The sequence below is a fragment of the Xiphophorus couchianus genome, chromosome 22 (genome assembly GCF_001444195.1).
Source record: "Xiphophorus couchianus chromosome 22, X_couchianus-1.0, whole genome shotgun sequence".
NCBI lineage: Eukaryota > Metazoa > Chordata > Actinopteri > Cyprinodontiformes > Poeciliidae > Xiphophorus > Xiphophorus couchianus.
The window spans coordinates 2,914,325-2,941,879 of NC_040249.1; the positions used below are offsets into that span (position 1 = coordinate 2,914,325).

General features: G+C 39.8%; 1 long non-coding RNA gene across 1 annotated transcript in view; it reads left to right on the top strand.

Moving 5' to 3' along the window:
- Positions 1-20,869: 20,869 nt before the first annotated feature.
- Positions 20,870-27,555, top strand: part of LOC114137442 (uncharacterized) — a 48,806-nt gene continuing 42,120 nt past the window's right edge. The window contains exons 1-2 of the long non-coding RNA XR_003593993.1: positions 20,870-20,995; positions 21,106-21,167. This is a non-coding gene — a long non-coding RNA (uncharacterized LOC114137442). The remainder of the gene's footprint in view (positions 20,996-21,105; positions 21,168-27,555) is intronic.

Consider the following 27,555-nt stretch of genomic DNA (forward strand, 5'->3'; position numbering starts at 1 on the left):
AAGTCTAATCTCTCTTTGTTGATTCTTAATTTTCAAAAAAAAAAAGTCTTCTTATGTCTTGTTCGGTCATGTATCTTTTAGCACAATGTCAAACTACGTTCACGCATGGCGGACCTTATAGTTGTGGTGGTGTAGCACAGTCTCTACCAGGGAACCACTCACAGCTCCATCCAGGCCAGGCTCACCACCTGTCCTGGCCTTCCCTCGTATTCCCCCAGCCAAAGAGTCTCATGCCTGGCCACTCCGGGCAGCAGCCCAGCATTTCACATCCAGGACCACGGCCAAGAGACAGGGGCCAACAGCTGGCGGTGTGCAGAAGGAGCCTGGAGGCTTCCACAGCAGATGAATCACCACAGATTAATATTTAACTCCAGACTTCTGCTTCCCTCCAGCATCTCTGCATCTTTTCTCTTTTTCTGTACCACCTTCTCACTCCATCTCTCCATCAGTCCAACCCAAACTCCTGGAGGTATGTTAGCGTATTGGCACTTTCACAACACACTCGTGTTATTAATATGAGATGGATATGGACATTATATTATGAAGTAAAAACTTGTAGATTGACTGTTCTTACCCAAAAGATTGCTTGCAGTTGCACTGAAAATAATTCCACAGTAACCTACTTGATTCTGTCCTCTTTCATCTGTTACTTTTAGATTTCAATGTACACTTAAGCATACACGTCCAAATCATGACATGATCTTCAGACGTATGTACCGTAGGTTTGACGAGGTGCAAAAGTAAGCACTTGTATGATTTTGCTTCCAAGGAAGCAGATTTTCCTGGAGCCTTTCAAGCACGGAACAAGTAAACAGCCCCGACCGACATTTCTCCTGGTCTTTTTAAGGTAAGCCATCTAAAACACACTAATAAATAATAATATAACCAAACTTACGGGATGAGCCAGTGTTCTCTGCCTACCCAAAGACTTAGCAAGGAACCAAATTCATATCATGACTTTGGGGAAGCAAACCAACAATCTACCAAATTGAAAACCAATGACAACCAATGTCCTTTTGATGGTCCTGAAGGTAGCAGATGGTCTGCAAGAGCCCGAGACATAAAACAATTTCAATTTCAAGAGGGTTGTTGAACTGGGTGGTTATCATGCCAAGTGGATTTTTATTTGAAGGTAATGAAGGTAGGAGACGGTGTGTCACCAACGACATTCCTGTGTGAAAAATGCAACAAGCGAAATGATTAGTGTTTTCTATCAAAGTAATTAATCCATAAAACATAAAATAATGCTAACTTAAAACTCTATAGTACATTTAAATTGATTTCCCCTCATGTTTAAAGCTGAGACAGTTACTTTGACTTGAAACACTTTACATCAGGGGTCTCAAACTCCAGTCCTCGAAGGCCGCAGTCCTGCAACCTTTAGATGTGCCTCTGCTGCACCACACCTGAATAGAATAATTAAGTCATTAGCAAGACGCTGGAGAACTGATCTACACAAGGAGGAGGTCATTAAGCCATTTCATTTCAGCGTTTAGTACCTGTGGCGCATCTAAAAACTGCAGGACTGTGGCCCTCGAGGACTGGAGTTTGAGACCCCTGCTTACATCTTTAGTTCTCCTTAAATGTTTGACACCGGAAATCTATTGGTGCTTCCTACCCTCTCCTCCTTTGTAAATAATCATTAACTTTAGAGTAAAGATCCGCCCAATGCTAACTTGGCGACAGCCACTTTGGTCTTGGTCCTCCTGTGACTAACTGTCAGGGTCTGGACCCAACTAATCTGGATTTACACTCTGAAGACTTGAAGAGATTCATTAAATGCTTCTAACCTTTTACCAAAACCTTCCTTTAAAAACCATCTTCACCATCAACTTAATTTTCTTTAGGGTTTTGAAAGGTCTTTTGGTCTTGGGTGATTTGTAGTTTCTATAATGAAGAAACAGCAATCTCATATGGGACAGATATTTCACTTATTTACGTTTTGATTCCAAGAATTAAGACTTTTCTGTATTTGTAAAACTACCCTAGACTAAAATCTTTTGATGTTTTATGAAGATATCTAAACTGTTGTGGTCATTGGTACATTTTGTTATTTTTCTAATTATGTTTCTTTTCGTCAAGTCAATTCAAACTGACTTATGGATCAATGGAGAACACAACGCTTGTTCAAAGGGCAGCTAATGTTGCACCAACCAAACTGTAAAACATTTTTAACTTGTGTCTATAAACCCTCCGCTCTTTAAGTCAAATAAACTTGGCGAGTTTCAGGTTTTGAACTTAAATGTGTGAGTTTGTGAAGGATAAACTTACAGTAGTAAATTGTGTTAACAGCGTGCTTAGCGGCATGTTTTAGTATCCTGTTTTACGCCGTGACGGGGATGGAAGTGTGTTACATTGATCTGACTCTCGTGTTTTATTAAGGCAAATGTTCATTTTCATGCAACTGACAGTCTGCAAGGCTTGACGATAATGTGCTGTTCACACTAAATGTTTTTGAGCAGAATTGATTGTGACGTTTCCTAAAATTCTTCAAGAGATCAAAAATTGTATTCATGCAATTTGAAACAAGAATTTAAATAATTCTAAAGTGAAATAGGTATTTATTTTAACTTGATAATATCAGTGAAAATAACAGAGAAATGTTTGCTCTTTAACTAGGTGAGGGTAGTTTCTTTCCTTGCATATTGTGAAATAATTGTTTGGTTTAAATTGCAGCACTAAGATAAAACTCGCAATTCAAGATGGATGAACTTACAAAACACTGTTGAAAGAACTTCAGGAACTTTTAATTTCTGAACTGAAACCAGTACAACTCTCTTGTTGACTTAAATTGCATTTAAACCACCTCCAGATGTTTTACAGTGCAGACAACTTAACAAGACGCCCGTTTTGACAATGTAGGTTTCAAAAGCACAATCGTTGAGTTTATAATCGACCATTCCTACTTTTTTACCACAGGAGCCCTCTTTAATGAAAAAAAAAACCCCACAGCAGCAGCAATAGCTTCAGGTAATTCACTGATACATTTTCCTGTCAGTAAAATAAAAGAACTCCACACATTTAGAACTCTACATCACTTAGTTGAGTTTACATTGAACCCTTTTCAAAAACCTATTCCTGCTACTTTAAGCACATTTATCACAACAATTTAGGAGCAACATTTTAATTGACTCTTTGCCAACACATTTGAAACTTGTACCATCACTTGCGCTAAAAGATGTTCATTTTAAATATAAATACAGAATACATAAGACACCTACAGTATTTGAATAAGTATATTGCTGCTTGCTACTTTATTTGGGGGAAAAAGTAAGCTAAACTGTTTTGTAAATGTTTTGGTTTGTTAATAATAAAAGCGTTTATGGTTCAGTTTTATTCATATTTACTTCTAGATTGTGAGGAGGGTCTTTAAAGCCGTCGGTACAGGTCAGAATTCCAGGTTTGATTTAAAAAAAATTTTTTTTTTTTTTGCAGGTGGTAGCAATGGGCCTTGAAGAAGATTCGTTCATTGCTGGGCCCGTAATCCCAGCAGAGAGCCAAAGCCGGGCCCTCAATAGCAATCTCATGTGGGAGCCATTAAACAGGCTGCATGTCTACCTCTCTCCTCCAGCTTTGGTTTTGTGATTAGAGCTCCAGACTGCTTTTCTTCCATTATTTTCCTTCGGACCGTCTCTTCCTTCTTCAATCATATCCCCCTTCAACCCGTCTTTTCCACTCCTTCGTCTTGCTCACCGTCTTATCCTCTTTTATATCTGTTTTTATACGTTTTCCTCTCCTTTCTTATGCCCCATTCCTCGGTCTATATATGTGCAGATCTGTTTGTAAAGATATATTGGTCCCATGTGGTTCTTCCTCATTCATATGCATGTTCTGTGAGCCTCAGCCATTCGAGTGTACATAAAACCCACTCTTTATGGCAAGACATAAAAGTGGTAAGGGTGTGCGGGGGGAGAGGAGAGAAAAGAGATAGATTTTCTTCTGCTCCTTAAAGAAGGGATGCTCTGATCTCCCTTGTAAAGGATTAACCTTTGAAGCACCCTCTTTTCATTTGGATCTTTGTTTCTTTTTTCAGTCATGTAACTTAAGACACAAAGGCAATTTTATCACGACTAAAAAGAGCAATCTACTGTTATCTGGGTCATGTTGTGACGGTGAATGGAATATCATTTTTTCCGTCTCCTGGCCTCCCCTCTGCTGCCTTTACGGCCGGGTTCAAGGGGAGCGCGGCGGCGCTCCGCTGAATACGTAACCAACCAACGAGGCAGCGGAATTGTGGGAATTCATGGGAATCGCCATGGGGACGGGGGTATCTGCAGGACGACTTCCTGTCTGTCTGATTCAGGGACGCTCAGGGGTGCTTGAGCTTCCCTCCATGCCATCACCGACTAGGCCTCAGCGGAAAATTTGTGTCTTTGTACCAGATTGGGTTGAATACATCCAATGGGGCCAGCAAACTATGGAGTCCCCATTGTCTTTCAGGCCGACTGGGACCACATATGAATATGCATATTCATAAGCAAGAGTTCAGTTTTATGCCCCCCACAAAAAAAACCCCTCCATACCCTTATGCATTCATCTTTTTATAATGGCCTTCTTATTTTAATTTCCAGCTGTGGTGTTCGGCACATGAAAGGTTACTGTGTCACACCCCTAAAGGCTTTACAATGGTAGAAAAAGAGAAAAAAAGTTATATAATTACCCCCTTTGCCTACATGATTATGTGATTAGTGTTTGATGATTATTTCTGCAGACTGAACATGTGTGGATCTATTCCATGAGGTGAGTCTCAGTGGGCTTTGGAGAGATAAAAGTACTTAACGGCTCAGTTTTTCATAAGGTCAAAATGCCGTTAAACTCATTTGTGTAGTTAAATGATAAGAAATCAAATTCTGCCCCTTCTAGCAACAAGTGGTCTAACTTTCTTGTCTACAAACACATTCAACACATGGATTGGAACAGATTTTTCTTACTTAGACGCTAATGCCTGGTTGACACTGGAGGAGTTTTATGCCAATTTTCAAGCTGATCATCTTCCGACATTGAGACCAGACTTGTTTCTCGCATGAAACACGCGTCCAACGCACTTGCGCACTCTGAAGTCGAACATTTGATGTTGAGCATCAAAATTGATCTGGATGCATGTTCGGAAGAGCCTCTTGCCTTTTTTTCCCCCTCCGTCTCTTAGTCTCTTTGTACAGTGGCAGATGAAATATTGAGAGAGTGTCATGGCTTTATTTACTGAAAGCAAGAGAATGTCATTGTCGGGTGCCTCTGCGCCGTGTTTGAATTCATCAGATAATTCTATGAGTTTGAGTTTCACAACCTAGCTGTGGCTGATGAGGTTTGCATTCATCGCTATTTTCGTCTCACCCGAACCCATTTTGTCAACCGGCTAACCCGACATCTCTTAGAAGGACACCAACTACAGATCACGATGTCACATAGCGGAATCCCTCTGATTGGTTGACACTCTGTATCCAGCGGTAGAAGTTCAGATTTTCCAACTCCAGCGTCGGCTCCCCCCTGACGAGGGTCCATTTCTTGAAATGCTTGAACCGCGCAGCGATAGACGCGCTGCAAGACTTCTGCGCGTTCACAGTGCATGTAAACCAGACTTTCCTGACACTTAAATCGCGTTCAGTCTGGATGCAGCATTAAGGACGCTCTGATTATCGTGATGGCTCTAAAGTTAATCTTAGGAGATATTTTTGATGAGTTGGTTGTGCTAAGGATGATCTAATCCACTCTGAAGGACGTTGTGACCGCTCCGACCCCAAACTGGGGAAGTTCGACTGTTTTGGTGTTCTCCAAGGACAAACAAGCAGTGGTGGACAAACTAATCAGTTTCATTACTTGAGTCAAATTACTGACCCTACTGGTCAAATAATACTCCGGTAAAAGTAGCTCTGTCAAATTGCTACTTGCCTTGAAGTACTGGAGTATGTGCTTTCAGAAGTTCTTGTGAATTGGAAGTTTTGTAGCAACACATTTTGTTTGAGAGTATTCAAGAATAAAATTATAGTCTGTGATTAAATTGGTCCGTGGCAAACACAGCAAAAACCTGAAGCAATTTACATTTTTCTTCTGGGCCCCCCTATGAATTATGATAAAATCCCCCCCAAAAAACAAAAAATAAATAAACTGGGCACACACATTGTTCAACCAGACATAAACCTTTACACATATTTTGTTTTCAAACTCCACTGAAGTTTATTTCACTTCAGGTTGCAACAAAACAAAGTACAAACCATCTTTACAGTGAAACACTTTTGTGTAACAGTTTTTTTTTTTTTCATTCATCCATACCGCTTCCCGCGCCCCCCTGCAATGGCCCTGTGCCCCCCTGGGGGGCGCACCCCACACTTTGGGAACCACTTCTCTAACTTGAGTCAAGCAGAGTGAGACTTTGTGAGATATGGAGACTTATTCTTCAAATATCATTCCTTTTAACTGGAAAAAATGTGCAGAAACCTTTCTGTGTTAGACGTACAGATGAGGATAAAACCCAGGTCGGTTTATGAGGTGCTACCCTTTTTCTTTGGGTCCCATTCCAACAGCATGACAACAGCCCTCCTTTGTTGGCGGGTTCTGATATTAGTGTATGACACTGGAAATCTAGACATGATCATTGCTAAGGCCTGCAGTCAAGGCCATTAGCTCCACTCCCCCTCTGCTGAAATATGGATCGCCTGTCAGGAGGGCCCCGTGTCCGAGACATGTCATTGTGAGAGATGAAGGGGTCCTTGCACTCTCCAATGAGCCGTCCGTGGAGAAGCCTGCGACCAATGACCCATGAGCAGAGGCACACCTTTCATCAGTGAGAGCGATGAGAGCAATGTGACGACTGTGTGTGTTTGGTTGGAGGCAGTGTGCATTTGACCCGACCCTCTAAATACCCATCCCCCGACTCCAGGAAAGCATATTTTGACATTTTTTTGACGACAAAGAGCTCTGGGATTGCTCATTAAACTTCTTTACTCCTGTGCAAACAAACAAACCTAATTAGACGCCTCTCTACTTTCAAACTTTACTTCATTTTGCTTAAAGTACAGAGAAAATTAGAGTGCTGTGAAAGATTTTGTCCCCTTCTCATTTTTTCTGTTTTGTATTTCAGTAATAATTTGCTTCACAAATTCTAGTAAACAATTTGAATGTAGAACATTTGTATGAGTTTTACTATAAAGACTTTGTGCGGCTTCCAGTAGGTCTGGGCGATATGAGAAAAATGTAACGTCTCTATATGTTTTTGCTACATCGCAATATACAATATGTATCGCAATATTTTTAAATAATCTCCAATGTTATTTTAAACTCAGACCCCTTACAGCGTGACATTACGTGCGCAAGTAACTCCCTGCAAGAGTGCAAAAAGCTGCTTTTATTATTTTATTTTATTTGTACCTCTCCCCCGAAACTTAAAACAAAATAGCCATTTTACTGCAGTCCCTCAACATCTATTACAATCATTTATTCTTCCATCATCCCTCTGAATCTCCTCTCCATCCTCTGTAGTAGTAGTGGTCGTCTCAGTGAGTGTAGTCAGTGCTTCGGGATGCTCTGGGCAGAAAAGTAGGCCAGGATTACTCTTGCCGGCTTGTCCCCAGTGAAGCGTGTGCGTGAACATGTCTGTGTATTTGCGAGTGTGTGTTTAAGCCTGAGAGAGCGAGTGGGCATACCGGCCGGTCAGCCAGCAGTCAGAGCTGAGCTGGGCATATGGAGCCTCAGTATTGGGCCAGCAGGTATTTTTCAACGTCTGCTCTCGTCTTCTTTGTTTAATATTTCCCTGTTTCTTAGCATGCTGGCTGCAAAATCTTGTTTGCGCTGCCAGCGTGTAGTATAGCCTCAGACGGGATAATGTTTCTGTCAGATGGGCCTAATGTATGCTCATAATGTCGATTTTTTTTTTACCAGAAAACATCATATGTTAATATTTAAATTAGCCCAGTAAGACCCCAAAGTTGTCTTAGAAAAGTTCCCAAAAATATCTGTTATACGGTATTGTTTAAAATAAGAAACGTACAACAAAAAGTAGAAAGGTAATGCGTGAACATGACTGAACTATATTAAGCAAGTTATTTCTATTTGTATAGCAACATACAGTACATGCTTAGTGAATGAATTGAAATTTTCTTAACAAGTCAAGGTATTTACATATTTACCTTGAGGCCGAGGGAAAATCACAAATTACATTGAAAGAATCGGTGTTGAATTTAGGGACCGTAAAAGCAAGAAAGTGTCACTCTGATGTTTTTAAGTTAATTATTACTGCATAAGTAATCCATCCATCCATCCATCTTCTAACCCCCTTGTCTCTAGTGGGGTCAGGAGGGCTGCTGGTCTCTATCTCCAGCTAACGTTCCAGGCGGGAGGCGGGGTCACCCTGGACAGATTGCCAGTCTGTCGCAGGACACATAAGTAATTATGAGGTGCATTTAGGTATGGATGAGCATCAATTGTCACACAATTTTTTTCTATATGCATAGGTCATGTATATGTATAATTTTTTTTATAAAAACTGAAGATAACACATTCAATTGATTGTGCTGTAAAATGGCACTGTGCCTGAAAAATACATAACACTGCTCCTTTAAAAGAAATTTCACTTTGTAATTTAGTGCCTTGAAATTGGGCCTCTGTCACTTTAAAAACTCCTGCTTTTTCTGAAACTCAGCCTTCAGGAAGTCATCCCAACATGGCTCCTCTAGTAACTTTTCAACAATGTTTTTACCAGAGAAGAAACTCAAACAACGAACTCAGCAGATGTGCTGTTACTCTGGGTGTTTGCTAATTTCTTCTGGCTAGTCTGAAGGAGCTGAGTGTGGGAGAGGAGCACAAAATGCATTAAAATGAAAATATTTTATATAGATTTAACAATGTGGATATTTTATGACGAGTTTCTCCATCATTTGGAGATCCAGTCTTGTTCAAGACATAATCTTTTCTTACTATATATATAGAACTTTCTACCTACCATAATTGCTTTGCTGAATTAAATAGACACAAGGTAAAATTTCCCTAGACAGGTTTAAAATCTTCTATGTAATCATCGGATACAATTTTTATATTGCATTTCTTGCTTACTAGAATACTGAGTCAGTTATTTCTTTTTCTGTCTGTTTCGTCACATTTTGTTAATACGCTAACTTTTCTAAAGCTGGTGAGTCTAACTCTGTCCACAATATAATCGATAATGTGGCTTATCTAATCAAAGCTAAAAGGGAAATCTAACTTAAACAAATGTACAAATGTGACATAAAAATGTTGAAATTCATCTCGACTCAAGTGGATTTGGCAAAACTAAGTTGGATTTAAAACAAGACAAGAAAAAAACAGAAAAATCAACTTCAAATTTGCAGCAAAATAAGTCTTTTAGAATAAAACCGCCTCATTATTTGACAAAAACAGAAATGTAGTTTTTTTGGCAAACACATTATCAGTGATTTTGACTATTGCTCACACACTGACCCTCATTTTTCAATCTCATTGCCTCAAACATCATTGCTGTTAATTAGGTTGCAGAGGACTCGCTTATGGCTGCAGGGAACAGACATAGGTGCAGTAAGTGTAGGATTGTATACATGCATTTCCATCACCTCTGTGTGTTGAGTCATATGCCTGGAGCAAGTGAGGTATGCCTGATCTATGAGCAGCGGGAGCTCCAGAATAGATTCATGCCAAAACTCCAATCCTCCCCGTATTGGCCGACATTCACTGCCTCACCCCAATCCAGAAAATTACTTGTGCTTCACATTATATTCTCCTGCATTGCTGTTTGTGTTTAAAAAGATAACTTTTGTGCTCTCTAATTAACTGTCCACTGTGGCTGTAATGATACAGTAACAAACATGAAGTGCTCTCTCGATGTTGGGTTTAGCAGGATGACACGAGACAACGATCACAAAAGCGTACGCAAGCAAGGCGGCCAAGAAATCTCACTCTGTTACACCAGTTATGTCAGGAGAAATGGGCCCAAAATCAAGCAAACTTGTGTAATTTCTGAATGCTCTACCAAAACTCTGTGTTGCCCTGTCAAATACCGAGTGAATATACGCAACTTCTGAATTTAAGAGAAAGAGAAATAGAAAAGGCTCTCTGGCAATTGGCAAATAGAAACAACTTTGGTAATCTCGACTGACCTAAAGCAGAACAAGTTTCGAATTTCCAGAGAAACAAACGTTTGTGTGTTTTTTATTCAGTATTTGGTTCCAGTAGCACCTCAGCATTGCAACCCCGCCAACATTTTCACCCTTAGCAAGAAAACTGTCAACCTATAATAAAAAAAAAAATTAAAAAAAAACACAACCAAAACATTAGTTACTGACTCAGAACCAGCAACGCTACCCATCATTAAACCCCGCGTCATCGTTCACTGGAAGTCACGTAAGGCGAGTTTTCTTTCAGCTCAGCTTTCAGTGAAACATGATTAAAACCTGAAAAATCTGGCTCTGGCCAGGTGAAAGTGTTTAGTGCTGAGTAATGCAGCCTCCGTTAGTCTCCCCAGCTGTGCGTGATTACACCTTGTCCCTTTTCCTGTGATTGCTTCCCCATGTCTGAGCGGCTCAGCCATGAAAAGCAAGCATTATACGGTTTACAGTATCATCTAGCAGCGGCGCTGTGGTTACTGTTCTGCGTTTCTACTATGGCATTGTGCATCGATTACTTTCATTGTAACTGTTTGTGACAGTTCTCTTAATTACATATCAAATTTGTTTTACTCCAATAAAAGAAAAATCTAATGGAATGAATTCAACTTTTAAGTGTAACTAAGAGACCTGTAACTCGAGTATTTAGTTTTTTTCCGGCATTTCTGGACTTTTTTCTCCAGCGTACAGTAAACATAGACCGGCTTCTACAGCAGCGGCATTTTAAACAGGCCCCGATTCCACCAACATCCAGGCTGTAGCTTTCTGCTGCCTAATTAACCATCATTTTACCCAGGGCCTCCACTGCACTGATGGGAGGATAAGCTTCCCTTTGACACGGTAAGGCAAGCGTGGAGGCTCCTAATCACGAGTCCTGCAAGAGAGGTTGGAAAACACCTGTCAGGACTACAGGTGTTTCCCCGCAACACATGGTTGCGCTTTTCTTTTTTTTTTTTTTTTTGCCCCAGCTCTACTCCTAAAGTTTCTTAGTCTTCTTCTCCATTTACATGACTGTTGACTTTCATGCCTGTATTCTGTTTTACTTTCCATTATACAATTTTCTGCTTCAAGCACATGAAAGTGAAGCCGCAAAAGCGTCCATACTCATTGGATGGTTTGTTTTTTTTTCTCTTCACATCACTAAACCTTGCTGTCTTTTATTATGTTTTTTCTGCCTCTTGCTAATGCTAGTGGAAACTTATCCAGACAGGACTTGAAGCTGTATTTAAATGACGAGGGCATTCTACAAAGTGTTGTAATTCTGAAAATAAATTACGGTAGCTTAATTTAAACACGGCAGTTTAGAAAAACCTCATGTTTTTTTAATTAAAAAGTTTCTTTTTTACAGTACTGATTTTTGACATTATTTTTGATATGATTTTTCAGTCATGTCAAAAATAATGTCTTTCCCAAAACTGCAGTGGAAACTCGAGTCACGTGATCAACAACCGGACGTTACCGCTGTCAGAAAAGACAAACATGACAGAAGTAGTAAGGGAATGAAAGCTTTTTAATCACTTATCACGTGAACAGACTTCAATTCAAGTGTGATTTTAACTGCATATGTTTTTTAATGGAATTACTGGAATTGTGAAAAAAATTTTTTTCCCAACATTAGCGAAATATCTTGTGCACATTTGTAATAGAAACGGAGGTACTGCAAACTCAAACTGCGTAGAAATGAAGCTAGCGGGTCGTTTTCTCCGGAATATTGTCTTTACACCTGAATTGCTGCATTTTGGCCAACATGGTAGCTTTCATGGTCGTGATGACAGGTATTCTCGGGAAAGGTGCATACATGAAAATCCTAACCATGTCCTGGATGCTGAATTTCCTGCCTCTGCTCTTCTGTCTTCATTGGAAACAGCCTGCATCTTGCTTTCCACTGAAGGAAGCAGTGCATGGATAACATGGTTACACCGTTACTGATGCATAAAGCTGCATGTCTGGTTCTTGTCAAGACCTTGCCACCAAAGTCAATTTGCCCCGTGCCCTGGCAGAATGTAATATTTCTTTAATCGGATCAACACGGAAATTGCATCGGTGGCCTGTATTGATACGAGAGGAAATAATTAAACTCGGGCTGGGGGAGGGGGGGATAATTTCACCCGCCGCGCATTACTGTAAAGCCCTAGTAAAAAACAAATCTGCCCCCGTCCGCCTGCCTTTTGCAGGATGAGATAAAGAGGAAACCAGGAACGCAGATAGACGGATAAGCTTTCATTGACTCAGCCTCTGTTTTCCTTCCATCCTTTCAGTGGTTTCTGCTGCTGCATCAATGCCATCCAAACAAAACTGTTTCAGGAGGCGCATTTTTAGACCTCTAAGCCATTGGTCTGTTGTTTTTTTTTTCTGTCATAGCATAACAGAGAAGTTGCATCTTTGAAATAAGCTTTGCAGTATGTGCATTTGTTGCCTATTGTTTTCTGTGCCACCCTGTGTAACGTTGTTAACTGTGATGGTCAAGTGAATCAAACCAGACCCCTGTAATGGCCGATACTGCGTCTTGCTGGGACAGAACATTAAACTTAGAGCTAACTGCATCCCTTCGCCATTATGTGCCCTTCTCTATCACTGCAAAAAAAAAAAAAAAAAAAAAAAAAAATCTAACCAAGTATTTATTTGGCCTAGTTTCTAGTGCACTAGAACACTTAAAATAAGACAAAACTAACTCGCAGGTTGCTTTTCAGCAAGATATGGAAACTTGTTTTAATTCAATAAGTCTTGAATATTGATTTTTTTTAAAACGTACTAGTTCCACTGGTAGATTATTTCACTAATATGTTGTGTCATAAGTGGAATAATCTACAAGTGGGACTAGTAATCCCATCTCCACCTCTAACCCATCTTGCTCCACCCTCATGTATATTCCACATAAATTAACTTGTCCTTACTCAGGGTGTTTGGGACAGTTTTTTTTTTTTACCTAGTCACTCTTTCAATTCGAATACTATTTATAAAGAGTTGTTTGTGTTGTAAACTGGTGACTGGCAAAGCCGTCTTTAATAGAACTTGTCAGCAAATGAAGATTAAGTGTTAGCGGGAACAAAACACAATACACCTTGATCAGCCTCTCAGAAAGACGATTAATTTGCCGTTCTCTTGAATGAGCAATCCTCTTGGTCTGTAATTATTTAAGTTCCATTTTGGGTTAATTATGGTTATTAGTATCGCACATTTTAAAGGGAGGGGTTAATTTTGACAGAAGTGGTTGGAGATTAAAAGGGGTAAAGGGAAAAAAAAAATGGGAAGAAATAAAAAGCTCATATGAGTCCTTGAAATGAACACATCATTTTGGTTTGAGGGGAGGAAATTGATAGATAACAGCAGGGAAACAGCTGAGGAGGGAACAATTATTCTAATGATGTGAGAAACACAGATGTAGCAAATTAGATTTAGTTTAGCTTAGGTGCTGGCGGTGCAGATGTGGGCATGTACCTGAGTGAAATGGAAATTATATGGTGCACCCTCGCAGAAAAACAAGCACCTTATCGGTACTCCTGCTAAGCTTTTTGTAAAAGGTCCGAAAATAAATTAACTTTTTATTGCGGTAGCGTAATCTGAAGCTGAAATTTTTCAAAACTCCATCTTTTAATTTGGCCACATTTATTCACCAATGGGAAAAAAAAAATCCCAAATGAAGAAACGGGTGTTTTCTTTTTCTAATTAAATTACTATTTCAGAACCATGTTTGTTTTGATTTGGCTTTTTTTGTACTGCGAAGCTCAGAGGGCCAATCGTAGCACAGTCATTGTAGTTGTTTTTTTGTTTGTTTTTTAAAAAAAAAGGAGTATATTTGAGCAAAACAATCAGAAATATTCTAGAAAAACTTGGAAGTTTCAAAGTGTAAAAAGCCAACATTTTTTCCTACCAATTTTTTGTTTTTGTTTTCAAACAACCAAATGGCACGTCAACAGCATCCAATGGTTGTTTCAAAGATGCGCGACAAAGTTGTGTTAATCTACTAATTGCAGTCTAAGGTAGAGGAGTACGCAGTTTAACCTGTTGAGGAAAGAAAGTAAGTTGGGTGCAGAAGTTCATCAGACTGCAACAAGCACAGCGCACCGCAGATCTGTCCTGTTGAGCTCCGACTAATCACACATCCCAGAAGACTCGCACTTGACTCACCCTGCAGCTACGACGAGCGACAAAATGGAGCCGGAAGACATGAACTCTCCTGTGGTGTTAGCGCGACGCTCAGGAGAAGCGCAGCAGATCTCATGGTGAGTTGTCCCGTCAGACCGTCAGCTCCCAAAACCACACAATACCCCCACCGGACTGGGCACATTTGACCCCATCTCTTAAGACCACAGGAGGGTTAAACAAAAGCTAAAAATGTGAGACGTTACACTGCCTGCTTAACGAAAGCAGTCAAAATCTTAATTAAAATGTCGGGTTTACTATAATTACAATTAATTACTTGGCTCTGATTAGGCTTGGACTCAATGGCAATGGACTCGGGTTGAGTTTTTCAGACCTGAGCCTAAATATATATATATATATATATACTGTATATATATATATTTGTAAAAAATGCTGCAATTCTAATTACTTATTTTGCAGTTTCACTGGTACCAATAATTTGGGACAATGGCAATTTTTAATGTTTAAGTGTATACATAATATTAAATTAAAAGTCTGCTTAATTTGAGATTATTGTACTACAATAATCAGAAAAAATTCTTTATCTTGTCCCCAATAGGTGAGGAGGATATTTTATAAGACTGAACTGTGATATAACTATATTTAGAGCACACAAACGCTCTTAGGACGACCGGCTGTTTGTTAAACATAACTACGAAAACGTCCTGATGCAACAGATAAAACACAGAGGGCCATGTGGAGACGCATAAAGGTTGTAAAAGACATGATGATGAAGACTTGTTTGGCTCTCCTCATTTCTCCTTGCTGGAGCAGCCCAGCGTGAGGAAAAGCTTGTTAAAACCCTAATAGTAGCTATCAAAGGCTATTGATTATCTTTCCCGCCCTGTTTGGGTGACAAAGTGAGCATTAGTTGGAGCCATGGCGAGCTTCTTAAGACACGTTTCCTCAGGGGCCGCCCTGTCCCTGGGGCTGTCCGCTACTGAGATCACACACACACACACACACACACGCGCCCCTCCATCCTGACTCTTTCCTCTTATTTCAGTGCAAACACACTGCTATCCTTTCACCCTCCTGCCACCAGATAATCCATTTTACAGGCAGGGATCAAACACTGAGCCCTCTGGCTCTGTGCTGCACTCACTACTGTAACACACACATACATTACGCCTACCTCACACACACTAGCGCGATGTCATAAACCTTCAGTGGAGTAGATTAGAGCAAATTTAGTGGGTTATCTTAGTTTTCTTTTCTTTTTTGGGGATGCAAGTTAATCAGATATTATTCTGATTAGATAGTTTACACTCCAGGGATGGACAGACTGTTCATATGTAGCAGCATTTCTTCTTCTAGGGCTCCTGAGTCATCAAACTGAAACACAGGTTTATTTAAGCATACAGCATTTTACCAGTGGAATGAATGGAGTAGAATAAATAGGTAGACTACAGCAAAATGATACATTGAGTGTTTTCTTTTTAGTGTTTTTCAGCCCTTTAATAGCTGGGCTCCTTTGCTTGTGTTTTGTGTGTAGGGGTCTCTACCGTTTTATTTAACTCCAATCTAAACAAAGGGAAGATTGAAGTTTTTAAATGACCTGACTGACAGAAAAAAATAATAATAATGAGCCATACGTTAAAATCCTGATTTTTGGAAGCCTTTGTTTCAAAATCTTTGGAAACATTTGCTGGGAAATTGCAAACTAAAATGACTGAAGACAAGTGTGTGCTGTTATTTAGGGAAGTGCAGCTTAACCTGTATTTTTTGGGTAAAGAATTTTGATCAAAATCTGAATTTGCCTCAACTGTTCACGAATCGTAAATCGGGAAGGTAGGGACGGGCGTTTACCGTATCCTTTACATTATTATTATCTCTGACTTTTTTTTCTTTTACATGTTCTGTATTTACTTAAACTTTTACAGAAAATATTTTCAGTCCTCTGAGCCTTTTTTTTTTTTTTTTTGTGAAGTCATTAAACCAAAAATGTTTATTTTCCTCCTGCATAAATGTATTGCAAGGAAGCAATGGTCTGTAGTATAGAACAGGAATCTGCTCTGGCATGACACTGCAGATGTATTAAGTAGTTTGGTGAGAAGATATTCAGTTTATTTATGATGAAAACCACAGGATTGATGTACGTGTGTGTGTGTGTGTGCAGGCACATAGAGAATGTGGAGTGAACCATGAAATGAAAACACCCTACAACCATTTCACTGCATATCTTAATTAGGACATCATCTATGCAGAGGCAGCACTCATGAGTGGCTTGGTCTTTATTTACAACCTCAGCATGCGCGGTGCTGAGAGGCCCGTACTGCAGAGGATCCAGGGAATAAGCAAGCAGGCGTTCACCACATGCATTTGCTTTTGTCTCATCCCAACCTGGCGCGGTTAATAGTTAATCACAACTGGACAGCCATGGACGAAGTCTATACGCCGTGCTAAACCCTCCGAGGACTGAAACCAGTGCAGTCCCCATCACCTTGCAGTGGAGTTCATCTTTTATTCAGCCGCTTCTTTCTTTCTTACACCTGCCGTCCTTTACACGAACCATCGCGACGAACCAACAATTTTGTCCGGTAGAGTTCTTGAAACATATTTAAGTCAATGGAATACAGAAAATATTCATTTAATTTCTCACGTGTCACTGAATCTCTTCCAACTCTACATAAAATTTCTTTTTAACTGAGACGAAATCCTCAGTGCCCAAATTATATATATGTATTTTTTTTATTTTCTTTCCCTTGAACTAAGTCTGACTGGAATAGTTCAAGTAAAAGTCACATCAAACTAAAACAAAGTTTTATTTCGTTTAGTTGCCCAGAGAATAAATGCTTAAATTAAAATCACTAGAACTAAATTTTAATCGCTAGAACTTTAAGTCCAAATACGTGAGCATTGTTTATATTCATAAAAATACCAAAATATTAATACAGTTCATTGGATATGGATCCAGGTGTCTGGTGTAATGATATGAAATGACTTTTTATTTGCGATGGTAAAGAACAGCATCCAAGCAAACTTAACCTACCAGAGCTTTAAAGTCCCTAGTTACTTACGTTAAATTACATTCAATGACAGGTTAAATATTAGCAGCTACCACTGCCTGCTGGATTATATGTATAGAACACTAAAATGAATTTTACTGTAAAAAGTTGTCGCAGTTCGAGCTAAAGTTGTCATCTCAGCCAGGTTCGGATTTACAGGGATTTGGTATGAGACGGATAGTGTGTGAAAAAATGTAGCTCCTCTGCCTTCTCCCATTGCTCCCAGTTGTAACTAGAAACAACCAATCACAATCCAGGTGTAGGGTGTTAGTGCTGTCAATCACGCCCTCGTGCGCGCTGCTTGTTTTCACTTTGGTAGCAGTGTTTTTCTTCGGATGGAAATAGCAGATGTAAAAACCTGTAAAAAAGCATATTTTTTTTTAAATAAAAGTGACTGCAGCTTAAAGTAGTGTGCTTTTTGCTTATTTTGTTGTTTTTGTGCTGACTGGTTTTTGGGAACAGCGCTCTGTAGCGCCGACCAGAAGTGGGCGACATTGACTTTGTTTTATCACAACGTTCTGTGGTACTATTGTGATTATGATAAAAGTGACGATAAGAAGTATTTATCGCATCTTTGTAGCGAACTGTATTCTGATTGTGTGTCACTGCAATTATAGCGCCACAAAAACAAAGACTGCTCTTAAAAAACAAACCCATTTTTCAAAACCTTCTTTACCTGTCACATAAAAAAGTGCCATTTGTATCACTTGTCAACACGCAGCAACTGCGTTTAATCATATTTCACATTAACTGATAGTTACTGATACAATAAATGATACACAATACGATACTTACGCCAGACCCAGTCTAGGGTCAAAGTCTTGTCGTAAACATCACAGGTTTCAGGTGTCGCTGCGCTCCATCAATCGCAGCCACGACGACCATTCAAGCCTTTTTTACAGACGCCGGGGCCACTCCGTTCCTCTGATATTTTATACATGAAGCGCACCATTTACAGTCTGATGAGCAAGTCTGGCTTATTAATGATATGGCCGTGCTCTTAGGGTGTTGGGCGCCAAGCAAATACTCATGTAAAATTAAACACTATTTGTTTACACAGACGTGCAAAATCAGACCCCTCCAGGGCTTTGTTGCAGAGGCATCTGAGCCGTGATTTCAATTAGTTCGGAGACACTTTCTGGAGCAAACCGTCGTCTCAGGAAATGTTTTTAGCTGCTGCCGACAAAAATCGATACATGTGTGAGTATTCTTTTTTTTTTTTTCTGTTTTGAATCACACAGCTGCACAAGGACATTTAGCCTGAATGATGTCATGAGTGAGGAAAAGTCAAGACAGGACTGGGAGACCGAATTATTTAATGATGGCTCCACTTTTGTGGAATTATTTTGAGTATCATAATTGCAGCTGAGCTTGCCTTGCTTGGCCTGATGGGAGACGACAGAAGGGCCGAGTAGGGAACGATAGGCTGGTGTCGGGTTACGATGAGCACACCAAAATGCTCCTCTGATTATTCCCAAACTGAAGGAGAAGGACTGACTTGAATGGAGACCGACCAAACATTTAGCCGGACACTTTTGTCAGTAGTCTAAATCATACCTAAGATATGTTTAAGACTTCTCGAATATTTTAAACAAAATGTAAGTGCAAAATTTCTTATTTCATTCGAAATGTTTCAAATTACCGTATTTTTCGGACTATAAGCCGCTATATTTTTTCCCACTCTTTGAACCATGCGGCCTTCTGGCCCGGTGTGGCTTTTCTGTGAGTTTTTCTTCAACCACCAGGGGGCTCTTTAGCAGAAAGTGAACCATTGGAAGTCAAAATTGGAAATCAAAGAAGAAAGCGCTGATTTTCATTTAGAACAAGCACATGCTAGCATCTGGCAACACAGATCGACAGCCTTCGAATCCTTGGAGACGGAGGGCTGCGTCCTTAGTAGCAGATTTGTTAAGAATGCAGTCCTCTGCTGCGTCCTTGTGGAAAACCGAGAGCGGCGAAGATATCAGCGGCTTATAGCCCGGCGGGGTTATAAGCAAAGGCTCATTGTACCAAAACTTGCAAGTTAACATGAAGTCAGTGTACATGTACAGGTATCTCCCCAACAGCTGGCTTAAACCCCGTTCCTCTCAGCATGCTGTAAAGTCTGCCTGTGTGGATGCCTCCCTCTCTCTGCTCATCCAGCTGCTTCCATCCCGCCAAAGGCTCCAAATGTAATCAAGACACCTGGTTGCGAAACGATTAAAAATAGATTCTTCTCGATTCAGGAGACGAATCCGTTTGAGCGAAGTTCTTATTCCTCAAACTTTTGTGATGGGTTTATCATCTCACTGAAGGATAATTACACAGTCTGGGGAAATTATGCCTACATTGTGCTCTTGAGGAGATAATTGCAGTGCTGAAGCCTATGCATCACCGGAGGATCGGGACTCGTTCCACAAATGAAATGCATTAATGTTGCTCTCCGACTATGTATATCTTGTATACAACATGTATTACACTGTGTAGGTTCTTGCGTTACAGTATATTTCCCACGATGATAACAAATGAAAAACAGAATTATTGTGGTAATTGAGCTGTTGTCAGGAGATGAATAATCATAAGTGTCACGTTCCGGGTGGGAAAAAAAAGGTGAAAATTTACCTAAAGAGAAAATGCAATTTCCATAATTTTGCTACTTTCTTCGTCTCACCTTGATGTTCTGCACGTTTCGTTAAATTACAGACCTCAGAATTACCAGGGTAGACTTGTTAAGAAGATAAATAAACTGCTCGACATTAATGAATTTCTCAAGTATGAAATCACACTCCCCTCGCAGGTGCGAAAGCAGGTTGTGATTCAGTTTGATGGACTACTAATCAGGAAATCAATTAGGCCCTGACCCAGAAACCGAGACAAAGGAGGAGAATTATTGTCTTGATTTCTTTCCTCTGGCTCTTGGACTACATGGTGTCTGTGATTGGACAAAAGAAGTCCTTTGGGCTTACAGTTAAATCTTTTTTTGTTTCCAACAGAGAACATAGATGTGGTTCTTTTTTTTTTATTTTTTTTTTTTAATAAAACTTAATTTGTCAAATACGACCCACGGGAGAGCTCAAGTAGGATTGTAAAAGAATATGTTAAATAAAATACAGTAGTTTGAACATTAATACATGCTGTTTTCACACAATATTGGGATGCATTGTAATGTCTATTGTCTTAGCGATGATCAAATTCAGTTGAATTTTTAGATAAGGTATGTAAACTAACCTGGTAAAAAGCATGTGAGGACTGTTAAAGTTTTTCACACTTGGATCTGGTTTTGACCCAATCCCTCATGTTCGTCTGTGACACACGCAACGATGGCCAGGCTTTATGCAAAACATAAAAACTAAATAATACTGATTCTTGTTTAAATAAATGTACTATTTCACAATCAAAAGTTTAGTTTTTAAGTGTTACTGGCCCAAAAGAAAACACAAATCTTCCAAAATCAGAATTACCGGGTGCATCTCTACTACAAGACACAATTCACATGACGTAGTTACGTTTGTGTAACCGGGTGGTCTATAACAGTGTTTATATAAAATGGCTGTAAATTCCCACCAGTTTCGGGTCCTTGAATACATCATGCCCCGTTTCCCCACCTCCACTTCCGGTTCACAGCATTGCCGGGCTCATTAGTGAATGTAGGCGCCAGGTGTGCCCGCCAGGTTATGAGCGTCGGGTCCATTGTGGTGTGCAGTTGGATCTGTCCGATGAGCGCTGGCGCCAAGATTTGGACCCGGCACATTTGTGCTGCTGGTAGGATAAATGGATTTTTGCTGCCACCTGTGTCTGGTTCTGTGTAATGTTGGGTCGCTTTTCATATTGTTGCTACTATCTTCCTGACGTGCTTTCTAATTGCTTTTTAGGATGTACTTCAGTGGCTTTCCACTACAGCATCTGAACGTACGCTGTTGTGTGGCTGATTAAGGTAAAAGTTTTTCCATTTTACCTCATATGGCTTTATTATTGTCAGCAGACACTTTATTGTCATTTCTGGGTATTACAGATTGCTGCTGTTGCATATTGTGCTCTCACCAAGGTGCATTGTTTAGATGCTCTGTTAACTGGTTAATAGGTCGTCCTCTAGAGCTGGAGTTGTAGCAGAGCACCACAGAACAACAGTTTATATTTCTTTTTTTTTTAAAAAGAAAAAATTAGCTGATTGGAGACACCTTTATAGGACTGGGCTGATGCAATGTGAGATTTGTTTCTCTTTTGTTTAATATTATTTTGTGTCATTAATTTGCATTGCTACTAATTTGGTTTGCGGTTGTTTGTGTTTACGTCTCAGATTGCTTCCAGCGTTGTCCTAGGTTGCTGTGCTAAATTGGGTTTTAAATTAGAATAATAAAGTATATTTTTAATATTGTAAAAGAATGTATAAATAAAATGTTTTGCATGCTATTTCTGTTTCATTTTAAGCCAGACATACCTGGGTACTTTTAATTGGGAAACCCGAGGCTATTTGATATTTGAGAAGTCTACCAGTTGGCTTTTAGGGCCAAGTCCTCTATCATGATCCGTGTCACATTTGTAAAGAAAATTGTTCCAATAACTTCTTCTGTGTAGTAATATAATTTTCTGAAGCTGGCCTTGTGTGAAAAAGCATTTGACTTTTTGTCAAATAATAACTCAACTGACATAACTTGAAATTGTTTGCTCCAAGTTTTCTCCCCTCATCGAGGCGTTGTCCACGACGGCCGACAAGTGCAAACACGCAGCAGACGACAAAATGCGCTGCGAACCGGTGCAAACGCGAATGACGCGAAAACTCCAAAACTTAAACGAGACAAATTATTGCAATGGAAAAACGGTGCAAACGTCAAATGCGGCAATTACTGAGAGTAGAAGCAAAAAAAGTAAAATCAATAAAACAAATGCAAACACGGTGCTGCAACCAAAGACAAAATGCTGGGACCACAAGAAATGGAAGCAAAAGGGAAAATGCTGCGAATAGCCATAGAAGTAGTCAACTATGAAACATTACAACCTTGCTCTACAAAATGGAAGTGCTCCAGACAACTAGCGGATGTCTGGAGACGGTAAAATTACCTCTGTAAATATGCTGCTGTTTTATAATAATGTAAAAGATTGTGTGTTTGGAGTCATTGACATCTGTCGTTCTTTAAAGGGTCACTGTAGAGGAAACGGGTTGTAAACCTTCAACAGGACTTGTTTGGAAAAACAAAGTACTCGACGGACACATCGACAATTTAAATAAAAGAACCCAAAACAAGGTCCAGAACATTACAGGCCTATCTGTAGAAGTCCCATAAGCTGTATAGAGAATAGGGGGGGGGGGAAATACAGAATGAAGTTTATTAGTGAACGTTGAGGAAACTAATGAGAAAATCTGAAAAATTCAGGATGTAAAAGTTCTTCTGAGATTTGTACAAATCTTGTTGAAAAGCCTAAACTAAATCTCGCAAGATAGCTTTGCCTTTTTTCAGTTGCACGAAGGTATTTGCAGTGGAAACTAGACAAAAAGTACTTTCTGCAGTGGGTCCTCAAGAATGAAGCTGCTGGAAATATTAAAATATTCATACCAACAGGGTTTTGATTCATCTGCCGGGTCGGACAAAAAGACAGACACGTCTCTGCATGGAACCTCAGACTGGGTGGGGTGCAGTTGTGGAAACATCCCACACAACCCCCCCCGCCCCTCCCTCCACACACACACACACACACCAACCTGCATCAGTTTGACCTCTTGGGGTCAGACAAAAAGGCTCGACTTTTCACCAAGATCCACTTAGATTCAGAGAGGGAGGACAGACATATTATCCTCGTACGTTTGTCCATCATATTCACTTTGGACTCACGGAGTCATACAGAACAACTCTGCCTTTGTCATCACAGTCAAAAATCTTGTTGAGATATCTCTGAGGACTGATAAAAGAGAGAAGAGGGGCGGTACTTTGGGTTTTTATATACGACACTATTGGCAGTGTCGTATAAAATGTTGCGCAACATTTTGATATGTTAGTACCTACGCTTTACTTGTGCAGCTGTTTGAAAAGGTAGTTTGGTTGGTCTGAACAAACCTTTCAGGAAGAAGAGATTTCTTTTCAGAAATTCCAAACGACTTTTGTTGCACTCTGACCTAAAATCCATGACAACCTTTTCAGAGAAAATCCTGTAGCTTCTCGTTATGTATATAAATAACAGATGGTAACCGAGCTGTAACCGAGTCAGAGGGAATATTTGTTGTGTTTTTTTTTTTTTTTTGCCATTTTGCAGCAGCTAGAAGCAGGACATTTTCTTCTGCTGTGAACACTTTCCAAAATAAAATACAACTTCAGGCACTGTCTTTGTCTTTTTTTATTAATGTACACCAGTAAAATGTCGTAGAATGAATCAAATTAACCTACATCTTGGGTAACTTTTCTGTCTTTCTTGGCAGATGGTGTGCTTCACAGAGGTATAAACAGGAACTCTTAAACAAAATTAGACAGAATCATTCTAATTTTTTAAAACAAAGATAAAATAGGTGAATACATCAAAAGTTTACTGAAGGAAGTGCAATTGTAGATTTTGCATTTTGTAACAAAGAAATTTTGTAAATTAACACAAAACCTATATGGTAAACAAAAACCCAATTGAAAATACCCAAGTATTTGTAATAAAATGTCTAAATCAACACATGAAATGCAAACAAGAAGATAAAATGGTTTCAACATTACTAAATGTTGAAACAGTTAATATAATAAAAATGAAAAAGCATGAAATGAAAACAAATGAAAGGATTTCCATTAAAATAGGAAATGACGATGACAAAAGTAAAACAAAGTCATGAGCATCACGTTTATAACGGGGGAACAACTTACAAGTCAACTCTTAATTTTTCCAAAATAAAAAGACAGTACCCATCTTTGTCTCTAATATTCACTTTGTTTCCATCACATTTGTCCGTTATTCTTCCATCTTTGGGTTTCTGAAGAACTCCACTAGCAGTCACAATCAACGTAACACATTGCTTTTCTACCGTCGTCCTCAGGTCATACTCATGCATGCGTCACCGTTGGACAGCAATCTTTATTGGGAATTTCTTCTTTTGGACAAAGAAGTCTCAATTTTCACATTTTGTTTTTTCAGATCCCAGTGATAAATTGTGAATTGTTGTGGAGACCAGATTGCCTGCAATCAGCAATAGTCAGTAATTATGTGTTTCTCAGGAGTTTGTGCAATGAAGTAGTGTGCTGTTCACCATTAGTCAACTAAAAAGAAACAGGAGAGTGACAAAACATCCAGTTAAGATGGTTGGTTGTCAACACAATATAAACACATACAAATAAAAGATGGAAAACACTTTGTTGACTTTTAAGTGATTAAACCCTCATAAGTGCTAACCAGATATTTGAATGCTTCCACTGTTATTTCTGGCCATTTATCTTTGGCAATGAGCTCCAAGTCTTTGGGCCAGTTGCTAAGTTGCTAAAATCTTGGAAAGAAATGCCTTAAAAAAACATTAGATCTGACTAAAAAAAAAAACAGTGAATTTGTCTCAGGTCTTAGGCAAACCAGATTCATCACAGTTCAGCTCACACTGGTCAAAGACACTTCAAATATATTATCGCTTTCAAAAGAGAATTCCCTCGGTCCCTGTAAGTAAACCTTCCAAATCCCCAGCTCTCATCCCTATTTTTCTACTAGAAATGAGCATTAGAAGGATTGCCCTGCTATTGTTGCTCCCCTCGGGAGCAAATCTATTTCTGCAGAGATAGAAATTGTCGGTCCCCACAAAGCTGCTGACACACTCTCAATGGAAGTGTCAATTCTCAAGGCCTCGCCATTGTGGACTGGATAATTTAATTGGAGAGGCACAACGGTGTGTCCCCGGTCGGGGCATTCAAATGTTGTATTGCCGACTGTCTCAGTGCTGGCTGCTCTCCACTCTCCTCCTCCTTCTTTTCCTCCTTCTCCTCCCCTAGTTGTTATAGGGTTCGGGGGGGGGGAGTGAAATGCAGACTCCTGAGAGGGCTCTTTGTTAAGGAGACCTGTGGCCTTGTGGTCTTCCGAGTCTGGGCGGCTGTTCTGGAGAGGTGCGTTGGAGGAGGGTGAACCTGCACCGCGATTACCTGGGAGTCTTCTCGGGGGCAGGCACAAAATTAGTCAGCAGATAATGAAGCTGTCTTTGATTGCGGGAGAGGAGAGTGGAGGGGGTGGGACTCTTCTGTACAAGGGGGGCCTCTGCGAGGCATGAGAAGCATGTCTTTGGAGGAGCGCCTGCTGTCAACGGATGCTCTGTTTCTCTGAAATCCTGGCATAGTTTGTGGTTGAAAGATGCACAAGGGCTGAAGAGGAGTGCAGGAATACACATTCCTTTGTAGTGGAACTCCAGGTGATTATAGATTATAGTCATGCCACTAGAAAACACAGAGAGGCCAACATCAGTACTGATCTTGGGTCTCGACAATGTCAAGAGAATCAGAGTTTGGGCAAACAGTTCAGGATATCAAGCATCTCTGAAAACACTAAGTACTTTTCGAGTAAGCAAGTCTCTATTCGGTCACGTCGTACCGTTGTCACGCCAACATCATGGCTGCCCTCCAAGCAAAAACAAAGCAGTTGTCTAGTGAACCAGGCGTATGTCCACCAGACCTAAGGGGTGCTGCCACAGTTGACAAAACACACAAAAAGCCTCGTACTGGCATTGGCCCTCACCCTGTCTACTGGCTATCCTGCCCCTCCCACATGCCACCACCAGCTACTTTGTGCTTGCTCCAAGCCGAGGAAGTTCCTCTCATCTCCTTTTCAAGGTAGCGCTGCTGACCTTGACCCTCTCTTATACACACAGTGTAAAATAGGCCAAACTGTGCAAATGGATAACAGAGTTTTCCCAAATACATGTAGCCCTTTCTGCATGAGTGTTTTAGTTTGAGACAATCAGTGTTTTTTTCATGCTTGCAGTGCAGTGACAAAGCATTTGCTTCCTTACATGCCTCTTCCGGTTTTGGTCTTTTTCTCAAACTTAAATCTTTTTAAAGTTTGGTATTTGTGAAAGTGAGGCACATGCATGATAGAGAGAGAGAGACAGATGGAGTTACCGTGCCATCAATCGAATAAAGACACGGGTTGCGTAACCACACAGAAACATAAAACCGGCTTTCTGAAATTGTCCGGTCTGGAACCCGATTTCAAAAACGACCATTTCTGGTCTTCAAAGACACCAAATACATATGGATGCAAAGTCTAAATAACAGAAGACTTTTGCGGATACACCTAAAATCATCTCTGTGTGGACGGGCCCTACATGCTAATGACTGGAAACATTTTTGTGTTTGAATGTTTTAGTTTCAACATTTGTTACCTTACGTCCCCTATTACTTGTAGATTGTTACTTGTAGCCTTTGTGTTCCCATCTGTGTTCATTGTTAAAGGTTAGTTTTTGTTTGTTATCCTTAGTAGTCTGCGACAATGAGAGCTGATGTCATCAGTTTGGCTCAATCATGCAGAGCCCTCTATCAAGAAAGTGAATCGTTAGCGCAGTCTGACAACTAGATGAGGTAACGTGAGTCCCATTGACATTTCTCAATGTCTAGCTTTGGTCATGAGGTAATATTGGTATAATTGTGTTATAGAGGCGCTAGAGGTTCAGTTGAAGTAACTGCAATAGAGATGGTTGATCTGCAGACGTGTGTGAAGTCTTTGCTGAAAAGAAGTTGATATTTTTCAAAATAAAATACTTCACAAACAAGTTAAAATGGGAATCTTGACAAAGACGTCAAGTCACCAGGACACGTAGGAGCCCCATGTTAGCCAATCCTGCTCTAACCCCACTACAAATGCTTCCGACGCCCCTGATGGGAACATGTTGCTTTAAAAGAATTGGATGATTTCCAATCAATGAATTCATCGTTTAAAAAACCTTCAGTTTGTATTTACAAGGTTGTCTTTGCAGGAAATGAAGATTTGTTTAATTTGAATCATGGAAATGTGACAAAAAAAAAAAAAGCAAAAATAGCTGAAATGAGAAATGGGCTATATGCTAGTGTAATATACAATGTGGCCTGAAATGCCCTCAACTACTGTCCTTAAAATCCTGAAGTTAATTGTCTTACATAAAACAAAAAGATCAAGTCAGTTATTTTTTTGTGAGGTACTCTTCACCTTCATTAAATATATACATATATATTTTAATAACCATATTACTTTTCTCAAAATTATTGTAGCTATTTTCCCACTTTATTAAGACCAATCTGTTTGCTAAAGAAACTGATGATGAAATTACGTCACATACACACAGAAACTTTGCAACAGACATATAAAGGTGTTAGCATCTATGACCAATAAGCAGATCGCAATATGTAAAAAAA